The following is an 11,156-nucleotide window of genomic DNA, read 5'->3' as shown; positions in this document are numbered from 1 at the left end:
GGGTCATGGACATACCAGCTATCCCCATGCATTGAGCCACGGTATCCCTCACACTAGTCTTAGGGAGGGGGAGAGCATGGGGTGTAGAAGATATGAGTATAATGGTCTACTGAGTCTCTCTTGCAGATTGATGTGTTTCTCGGAGTGCTCGCCGTGATGCAGATCAAGATGGAGTCGCTCAACTATTGGCAAGATTGAATAGTGAAGTGGAACACGACCAGCACCTGATCATATCTTCCTGCAATTGGCTCAGCTAAGCATATGTGCTGGGCAGACACGTTATGTATCAACCCGTGCCACAGGATACTGGAGTCATCGAGCATAGGGAACGGGAGATGTGGTAGGCGTCCGGAAGATCTCGGGTTGTAACGTGAGAGGTGAAAGGTACAGAAGAGGTGGGCACGGGGTGGAGTGAGAGGAGGTGCTGGTGGTGGCAGGTGTGAGCACATGGTGTAAACAAGGGGTTGAAGTTTGGCAGATGGATGTCACTCGTGGCAGAGTTTGGAAGACTGAAATATGTGCATGTAACCATAGACACATGGAGCAAATTTGTTTGGGCAACAGCACAGACAGGGGAGAGGGCCATACATGTGGAGCGTCGTTTATATAGTTGTTTTGCAATAATGGAAATTCCTCAGAAAATAAAAACAAACAAGGGTCTAGCCTATATAAGTAAAAGCATAGAACAGTTTATGAGGCAATGGGGAGTTAAACATGTAGCAGGGATTCCCCATTCCCCCACAGGACAGGCCATAATAGAAAGAGCTAATGGGACTCTAAAAAGATATCTTGGTAAATATGGGGATGTTAAAGACCCACATATGAAATTGTTAAAGGCCTTATTTGTTATGAACCACCTGTGTGTGTTTGGGGAACAGAAGCTACCACCTGCAATAATACATCATAATACAAAGGCACAAAAGGAGAGAAAGAAAGAAATATGGGTTAAATATCGTGACCCTAAAACAGGGATATAGCAGCCTCTGGCCAAAGTATTATACTGGGGACGTGGGTATTTGTGTGTTGATTCTCCCACAGGATCCATTTGGGTGCCAACCACGTGGACAAGAGCTGTCCTTGAAGCTGCGGAGATCAAATCATCTGATGAAAAAGGACAAGAAGAGATTGAAGAATACATACACCCTCGTCTTGTAGTCATTGGAGGACTGGCTAACAATCAAAAGACTGAAGGTTATATAACAGAAATATAGCGATTTTTAATGAATAATAATGTAATGTTTTGTTATAACCATAGCTTCTAGTGTAACTATCATTGCTAACAGCTTGACACATTTTTAATCAGCCTAGAGATAATATTTGGATAACCTTTGCTAATCGAACTGGTCAATCATCTCTTTGTCTTAGTTTGGGAGGGGTTACTAATCCTTTTAAAACATGTTTGATAGGATTGCCTGTGTGGAATTTGGAGGAACTTTGTGGACTAGTAGACAATAACACCTTGTGTAATAGAACGGGACTAAGCACAATTAGGATGAGAAACATCAATGTAAGATAATTAAGTCTTTTAATACCACATTAGCCTCACCCCCTGAGGAAATAGATCTGTTTGGAAGTGCCAATGCAAGCTTTGGTATTAATGGAACTGGGGGAAAATTGGGTAAGTTTTATGTCATGGGATATCCACGATTTTAATAGAAATTGAAAATATTGGGCCACCTTAGACTCTTCTTTGAAGCCAGAAATGGTATTTAAGCAATTGTATTCCAGCTGTAATGGCTCTAGTATCACATCACCGAAGAAATTACCCACGGTTATATTTTTAACCTGTGGGGAAAGGGCCTGGAACGGAATACCAGTAAATCCCTCAGGTGGACCCTGTTATTTGGGGAAACTCTCTTTATTCCACCCTTACTTAACCATGCTAATGCAGCTTGCTAACCATGATAACAGCTCTTGCAAAAAACGTAGTTATTATGAGTTTGATTGTGCTAATATTGGTCTCCCACGATTTCGGAGTGAACTGAAGCAAGTTATAGTTGCCACCCTTTTTGCCAGGAACAGCAGCCAATAAGGCCATGAATTTGGCTAAACAGTTAGGATGTTGGATTAAGGACGAGGTCAATTAAACTTCAGAAATTATTGGTATGTTAACAGCTGATGTTCGAAGTGTAAATCATGCGGTGTTAAAAAAAAATAGAGCTGCCATAGACTTTTATTATCCCACAGACAATAGAAAGAACATTTGAGAGGATGTGGCAGGCTAATACCATTTTCCAAAAAGAAAATGGGGAAAATGTGGGGAGTTTTGTGGAGACTTGGCTAGAGAAATGAGGACATGATAGAATACAGCTGGTTAGGCAGTGAGCACTAAGCGATAAGCTACTGGACTCCTGCTCAAGGCCGTGAGAGCAAGAGAGTGGTATGATAACAGGATGAGAAAATCAGGAGCCTGGTTTGGGCTGAGCAGCCACAAGCATCCGAAGTATGTTGAAATGGGGGGGGGGGTTGTACGTAATTGGGAACCAATGATGAGCTTAGCTTTTGCAATATGTATGAGCCTGATTATTGTATCTCTAAAAGAGCTGTGTCTTTGCAAATAAAGTTGAGACTTGTTGCACTACAGGGTGGGCTTGTCTCCCGTCGTCTTCAGCACAGTAGTAAGTAGGTCCCCATGCAGTCTATCAGCCAGCACGGTGTCACATTTGCAGCTGCTTTCCTGTGGGAGCTATCTTCAATACCACACTTTTTCTGTTCAGCTCCCATTGAATAAAATACATTTTGTCTGTTAAGGTATACCACTGAATATGGGAGCTACAAGAAAGCAGGAAGGCAGACCCCAGCTACAGTATTAACTAGGTCCCCATGCAGTCTATCAGCCAGCACGGTGTCACATTTGCAGCTGCTTTCCTGTGGGAGCTATCTTCAATACCACACTTTTTCTGTTCAGCTCCCATTGAAAAAATACATACGTCTCTTAAGGTATACCACTGAGTATGGGAGCTACAAGAAAGCAGGAAGGCAGACCCCAGCTACAGTAGTCAGTAGGTCCCCATGCAGTCTATCAGCCAGCACGGTGTCACATTTGCAGCTCCTTTCCTGTGGGAGTTATCTTCAATACCACACTTTTTCTCCTCAGCTCCCATTGAAAAAATACATGTGTGTGTTAAGGTATACCGCTGAGTATGGGAGCTACAAGAAAGCAGGAAGGCAGACCCCAGCTACAGTAGTAAGTAGGTCCCCATGCAGTCTATCAGCCAGCACGGTGTCACATTTGCAGCTGCTTTCCTGTGGGAGTTATCTTCAATACCACACTTTTTCTGTTCAGCTACCATTGAAAAAATACATGTGTCTGTTAAGTTATGCCACTGAGTATGGGAGCTACAAGAAAGCAGGAAGGCAGACCCCAGCTACAGTAGTAAGTAGGTCCCCATGCAGTCTATCAGCCAGCACGGTGTCACATTTGCAGCTCCTTTCCTGTGGGTGCTATCTTCGATACCACAGTTTTTCTCCTCAGCTCCCATTGAAAAAATACATGTGTCTGTTAAGGTATACCACTGAATATGGGAGCTACAAGAAAGCAGGAAGGCAGACCCCAGCTACAGTAGTCAGTAGGTCCCCATGCAGTCTATCAGCCAGCACGGTGTCACATTTGCAGCTGCTTTCCTGTGGGAGCTATCTTCAATACCACACTTTTTCTCCTCAGCTCCCATTGAAAAAATACATATGTCTGTTAAGGTATACCACTGAGTACGGGAGCTACAAGAAAGCAGGAAGGCAGACCCCAGCTACAGTAGTAAGTAGGTCCCCATGCAGTCTATTAGTCAGCACGGTGTCACATTTGCAGCTGCTTTCCTGTGGGAGCTATCTTCAATACCACACTTTTTCTGTTCAGCTCCCATTGAAAGAATACATTTGTCAGTTAAGGTATACCGCTGAGTATGGGAGCTACAAGAAAGCAGGAAGATAGATCCCAGCTACAGTAGTAAGTAGGTCTCCATGCAGTCTATCAGCCAGCACGGTGTCACATTTGCAGCTGCTTTCCTGTGGGAGCTATCTTCAATACTACACTTTTTCTCCTCAGCTCCCATTGAAAAAAATACATTTTGTCCTTTAAGTTATACCGCTGAGTATCGGAGCTACAAGAAAGCAGGAAGGCAGATCCCAGCTACAGTAGTAAGTAGGTCCCCATGCAGTCTCTCAGCCAGCACGGTGTTACATTTGCAGATCCTTTCCTGTGGGAGCTATCTTCAATACCACACTTTTTCCCCTCAGCTCCCATTCAATAAAATACATTTTGTCTGTTAAGTTATGCACTGAGTATGGGAGCTACAAGAAAGCAGGAAGGCAGACCCCAGCTACAGTAGTAAGTAGGTCCCCATGCAGTCTATCAGCCAGCACGGTGTCACATTTGCAGCTGCTTTCCTGTGGGAGCTATCTTCAATACCACACTTTTTCTCCTCAGCTCCCATTGAAAAAATACATGTGTCTGTGAAGTTATGCCACTGAGTATGGGAGCTACAAGAAAGCAGGAAGGCAGACCCCAGCTACAGTAGTAAGTAGGTCCCCATGCAGTCTATCAGCCAGCACGGTGTCACATTTGCAGCTCCTTTCCTGTGGGTGCTATCTTCGATACCACAGTTTTTCTCCTCAGCTCCCATTGAAAAAATACATGTGTCTGTTAAGGTATACCGCAGAGTATGGGAGCTACAAGAAAGCAGGAAGGCAGACCCCAGCTACAGTAGTAAGTAGGTCCCCATGCAGTCTATCAGCCAGCACGGTGTCACATTTGCAACTGCTTTCCTGTGGGAGCTATCTTCAATACCACACTTTTTCCGTTCAGCTCCCATTGAAAAAATACATATGTCTGTTAAGGTATACCACTGAGTATGGGAGCTACAAGAAAGCAGGAAGGCAGACAACAGCTACAGTAGTAAGTAGGTCCCCATGCAGTCTAGCAGCCAGCACGGTGTCACATTTGCAGCTGCTTTCCTGTGGGAGCTATCTTCAATACCACACTTTTTCTCCTCAGCTCCCATTGAAAAAATACATATGTCTGTTAAGGTATACCACTGAGTATGGGAGCTACAAGAAAGCAGGAAGGCAGACCCCAGCTACAGTAGTAAGTAGGTCTCCATGCATTCTATCAGCCAGCACGGTGTCACATTTGCAGCTGCTTTCCTGTGGGAGCTATCTTCAATACCACACTTGTTCTCCTCAGCTCCCATTGAAAAAAATACATTTTGTCCTTTAAGTTATACCGCTGAGTATCGGAGCTACAAGAAAGCAGGAAGGCAGATCCCAGCTACAGTAGTAAGTAGGTCCCCATGCAGTCTATCAGCCAGCACGGTGTTACATTTGCAGCTCCTTTCCTGTGGGAGCTATCTTCAATACCACACTTTTTCCCCTCAGCTCCCATTCAATAAAATACATTTTGTCTGTTAAGTTATGCACTGAGTATGGGAGCTACAAGAAAGCAGGAAGGCAGACCCCAGCTACAGTAGTAAGTAGGTCCCCATGCAGTCTATCAGCCAGCACGGTGTCACATTTGCAGCTGCTTTCCTGTGGGAGCTATCTTCAATACCACACTTTTTCTCCTCAGCTCCCATTGAAAAAATACATGTGTCTGTGAAGTTATGCCACTGAGTATGGGAGCTACAAGAAAGCAGGAAGGCAGACCCCAGCCACAGTAGTAAGTAGGTCCCCATGCAGTCTATCAGCCAGCACGGTGTCACATTTGCAGCTGCTTTCCTGTGGGAGCTATCTTCAATGCCACACTTTTTCTGTTCAGCTCCCATTGAAAAAATACATACGTCTGTTAAGGTATACCACTGAGTATGGGAGCTACAAGAAAGCAGGAAGGCAGACCCCAGCTACAGTAGTAAGTAGGTCCCCATGCAGTCTATCAGCCAGCACGGTGTCACATTTGCAGCTCCTTTCCTGTGGGTGCTATCTTCAATACCACAGTTTTTCTCCTCAGCTCCCATTGAAAAAATACATGTTTGTGTTAAGGTATACCGCTGAGTATGGGAGCTACAAGAAAGCAGGAAGGCAGACCCCAGCTACAGTAGTAAGTAGGTCCCCATGCAGTCTATCAGCCAGCACGGTGTCACATTTGCAGCTGCTTTCCTGTGGGAGCTATCTTCAATAGCACACTTTTTCTGTTCATCTCCCATTGAAAAAATACATTTTGTCTGTTAAATTATGCCACTGAGTATGGGAGCTACAAGAAAGCAGGAAGGCAGACCCCAGCTACAGTAGTAAGTAGGTCCCCATGCAGTCTATCAGCCAGCACGGTGTCACATTTGCAACTGCTTTCCTGTGGGAGCTATCTTCAATACCACACTTTTTCTGTTCAGCTCCCTTTGAAAAAATACATATGTCTGTTAAGGTATACCGCTGAGTATGGGAGCTACAAGAAAGCAGGAAGGCAGACTCCAGCTACAGTAGTAAGTAGGTCCCCATGCAGTCTATCAGCCAGCACGGTGTCACATTTGCAGCTCCTTTCCTGTGTGTGCTGTCTTCAATACCACAGTTCTTCTCCTCAGCTCCCATTGAAAAAATACACGTGTCTGTTAAGGTATACCGCAGAGTATGGGAGCTACAAGAAAGCAGGAAGGCAGACCCCAGCTACAGTAGTAAGTAGGTCCCCATGCAGTCTATCAGCCAGCACGGTGTCACATTTGCAGCTGCTTTCCTGTGGGAGCTATCTTCAATACCACACTTTTTCCCCTCAGCTCCCATTGAATAAAATACATTTTGTCTGTTAAGGTATACCACTGAATATGGGAGCTACAAGAAAGCAGGAAGGCAGACCCCAGCTACAGTAGTCAGAAGGTCCCCATGCAGTCTATCAGCCAGCACGGTGTCACATTTGCAGCTGCTTTCCTGTGGGAGCTATCTTCAATACCACACTTTTTCTGTTCAGCTCCCATTGAAAAAATACATACGTCTGTTAAGGTATACCACTGAGTATGGGAGCTACAAGAAAGCAGGAAGGCAGACCCCAGCTACAGTAGTCAGTAGGTCCCCATGCAGTCTATCAGCCAGCACGGTGTCACATTTGCAGCTCCTTTCCTGTGGGAGCTATCTTCAATACCACACTTTTTCTCCTCAGCTCCCATTGAAAAAATACATGTGTGTGTTAAGGTATACCGCTGAGTATGGGAGCTACAAGAAAGCAGGAAGGCAGACCCCAGCTACAGTAGTAAGTAGATCCCCATGCAGTCTATCAGCCAGCACGGTGTCACATTTGCAGCTGCTTTCCTGTGGGAGTTATCTTCAATACCACACTTTTTCTGTTCAGCTACCATTGAAAAAATACATGTGTCTGTTAAGTTATGCCACTGAGTATGGGAGCTACAAGAAAGCAGGAAGGCAGACCCCAGCTACAGTAGTAAGTAGGTCCCCATGCAGTCTATCAGCCAGCACGGTGTCACATTTGCAGCTCCTTTCCTGTGGGTGCTATCTTCGATACCACAGTTTTTCTCCTCAGCTCCCATTGAAAAAATACATGTGTCTGTTAAGGTATACCGCAGAGTATGGGAGCTACAAGAAAGCAGGAAGGCAGACCCCAGCTACAGTAGTAAGTAGGTCCCCATGCAGTCTATCAGCCAGCACGGTGTCACATTTGCAACTGCTTTCCTGTGGGAGCTATCTTCAATACCACACTTTTTCCGTTCAGCTCCCATTGAAAAAATACATATGTCTGTTAAGGTATACCACTGAGTATGGAAGCTACAAGAAAGCAGGAAGGCAGAGAACAGCTACAGTAGTAAGTAGGTCCCCATGCAGTCTAGCAGCCAGCACGGTGTCACATTTGCAGCTGCTTTCCTGTGGGAGCTATCTTCAATACCACACTTTTTCTCCTCAGCTCCCATTGAAAAAATACATATGTCTGTTAAGGTATACCACTGAGTATGGGAGCTACAAGAAAGCAGGAAGGCAGACCCCAGCTACAGTAGTAAGTAGGTCTCCATGCATTCTATCAGCCAGCACGGTGTCACATTTGCAGCTGCTTTCCTGTGGGAGCTATCTTCAATACCACACTTGTTCTCCTCAGCTCCCATTGAAAAAAATACATTTTGTCCTTTAAGTTATACCGCTGAGTATCGGAGCTACAAGAAAGCAGGAAGGCAGATCCCAGCTACAGTAGTAAGTAGGTCCCCATGCAGTCTATCAGCCAGCACGGTGTTACATTTGCAGCTCCTTTCCTGTGGGAGCTATCTTCAATACCACACTTTTTCCCCTCAGCTCCTATTCAATAAAATACATTTTGTCTGTTAAGTTATGCACTGAGTATGGGAGCTACAAGAAAGCAGGAAAGCAGACCCCAGCTACAGTAGTAAGTAGGTCCCCATGCAGTCTATCAGCCAGCACGGTGTCACATTTGCAGCTGCTTTCCTGTGGGAGCTATCTTCAATACCACACTTTTTCTCCTCAGCTCCCATTGAAAAAATACATGTGTCTGTGAAGTTATGCCACTGAGTATGGGAGCTACAAGAAAGCAGGAAGGCAGACCCCAGCTACAGTAGTAAGTAGGTCCCCATGCAGTCTATCAGCCAGCACGGTGTCACATTTGCAGCTGCTTTCCTGTGGGAGCTATCTTCAATACCACACTTTTTCTGTTCAGCTCCCATTGAAAAAATACATATGTCTGTTAAGGTATACCGCTGAGTATGGGAGCTACAAGAAAGCAGGAAGGCAGACTCCAGCTACAGTAGTAAGTAGGTCCCCATGCAGTCTATCAGCCAGCACGGTGTCACATTTGCAGCTGCTTTCCTGTGGGAGCTATCTTCAATACCACACTTTTTCTGCTCAGCTCCCATTGAATAAAATACATTTTGTCTGTTAAGGTATACCACTGAATATGGGAGCTACAAGAAAGCAGGAAGGCAGACCCCAGCCACAGTAGTAAGTAGGTCCCCATGCAGTCTATCAGCCAGCACGGTGTCACATTTGCAGCTCCTTTCCTGTGGGTGCTATCTTCGATACCACAGTTTTTCTCCTCAGCTCCCATTGAAAAAATACATGTGTCTGTTAAGGTATACCGCAGAGTATGGGAGCTACAAGAAAGCAGGAAGGCAGACCCCAGCTACAGTAGTAAGTAGGTCCCCATGCAGTCTATCAGCCAGCACGGTGTCACATTTGCAACTGCTTTCCTGTGGGAGCTATCTTCAATACCACACTTTTTCCGTTCAGCTCCCATTGAAAAAATACATATGTCTGTTAAGGTATACCACTGAGTATGGAAGCTACAAGAAAGCAGGAAGGCAGAGAACAGCTACAGTAGTAAGTAGGTCCCCATGCAGTCTATCAGCCAGCACGGTGTCACATTTGCAGCTGCTTTCCTGTGGGAGCTATCTTCAATACCACACTTGTTCTCCTCAGCTCCCATTGAAAAAATACATGTGTCTGTTAAGGTATACCACTGAATATGGGAGCTACAAGAAAGCAGGAAGGCAGACCCCAGCTACAGTAGTCAGTAGGTCCCCATGCAGTCTATCAGCCAGCACGGTGTCACATTTGCAGCTGCTTTCCTGTGGGAGCTATCTTCAATACCACACTTTTTCTCCTCAACTCCCATTGAAAAAATACATATGTCTGTTAAGGTATACCACTGAGTATGGGAGCTACAAGAAAGCAGGAAGGCAGACCCCAGCTACAGTAGTAAGTAGGTCCCCATGCAGTCTATCAGCCAGCACGGTGTCACATTTGCAGCTGCTTTCCTGTGGGAGCTATCTTCAATACCACACTTGTTCTCCTCAGCTCCCATTGAAAAAAATACATTTTGTCCTTTAAGTTATACCGCTGAGTATCGGAGCTACAAGAAAGCAGGAAGGCAGATCCCAGCTACAGTAGTAAGTAGGTCCCCATGCAGTCTATCAGCCAGCACGGTGTTACATTTGCAGCTCCTTTCCTGTGGGAGCTATCTTCAATACCACACTTTTTCCCCTCAGCTCCCATTGAATAAAATACATTTTGTCTGTTAAGTTATGCACTGAGTATGGGAGCTACAAGAAAGCAGGAAGGCAGACCCCAGCTACAGTAGTAAGTAGGTCCCCATGCAGTCTATCAGCCAGCACGGTGTCACATTTGCAGCTGCTTTCCTGTGGGAGCTATCTTCAATACCACACTTTTTCTCCTCAGCTCCCATTGAAAAAATACATGTGTCTGTGAAGTTATGCCACTGAGTATGGGAGCTACAAGAAAGCAGGAAGGCAGACCCCAGCTACAGTAGTAAGTAGGTCCCCATGCAGTCTATCAGCCAGCACGGTGTCACATTTGCAGCTGCTTTCCTGTGGGAGCTATCTTCAATACCACACTTTTTCTGTTCAGCTCCCATTGAAAAAATACATATGTCTGTTAAGGTATACCGCTGAGTATGGGAGCTACAAGAAAGCAGGAAGGCAGACTCCAGCTACAGTAGTAAGTAGGTCCCCATGCAGTCTATCAGCCAGCACGGTGTCACATTTGCAGCTGCTTTCCTGTGGGAGCTATCTTCAATACCACACTTTTTCTCCTCAGCTCCCACTGAAAAAATACATGTGTCTGTGAAGTTATGCCCCTGAGTATGGGAGCTACAAGAAAGCAGGAAGGCAGACCCCAGCTACAGTAGTAAGTAGGTCCCCATGCAGTCTATCAGCCAGCACGGTGTCACATTTGCAGCTGCTTTCCTGTGGGAGCTATCTTCAATACCACACTTTTTCTGCTCAGCTCCCATTGAATAAAATACATTTTGTCTGTTAAATTATGCCACTGAGTATGGGAGCTACAAGAAAGCAGGAAGGCAGACCCCAGCTACAGTAGTAAGTAGGTCCCCATGCAGTCTATCAGCCAGCACGGTGTCACATTTGCAGCTGCTTTCCTGTGGGAGCTATCTTCAATACCACACTTGTTCTCCTCAGCTCCCATTGAAAAAATACATGTGTCTGTTAAGGTATACCACTGAATATGGGAGCTACAAGAAAGCAGGAAGGCAGACCCCAGCTACAGTAGTCAGTAGGTCCCCATGCAGTCTATCAGCCAGCACGGTGTCACATTTGCAGCTGCTTTCCTGTGGGAGCTATCTTCAATACCACACTTTTTCTCCTCAGCTCCCATTGAAAAAATACATATGTCTGTTAAGGTATACCACTGAGTATGGGAGCTACAAGAAAGCAGGAAGGCAGACCCCAGCTACAGTAGTAAGTAGGTCT

The sequence above is a fragment of the Colius striatus genome, unplaced genomic scaffold (assembly GCF_028858725.1).
Source record: "Colius striatus isolate bColStr4 unplaced genomic scaffold, bColStr4.1.hap1 scaffold_47, whole genome shotgun sequence".
Lineage (NCBI taxonomy): Eukaryota > Metazoa > Chordata > Aves > Coliiformes > Coliidae > Colius > Colius striatus.
Note: the sequence above shows the minus strand (reverse complement) of the source record.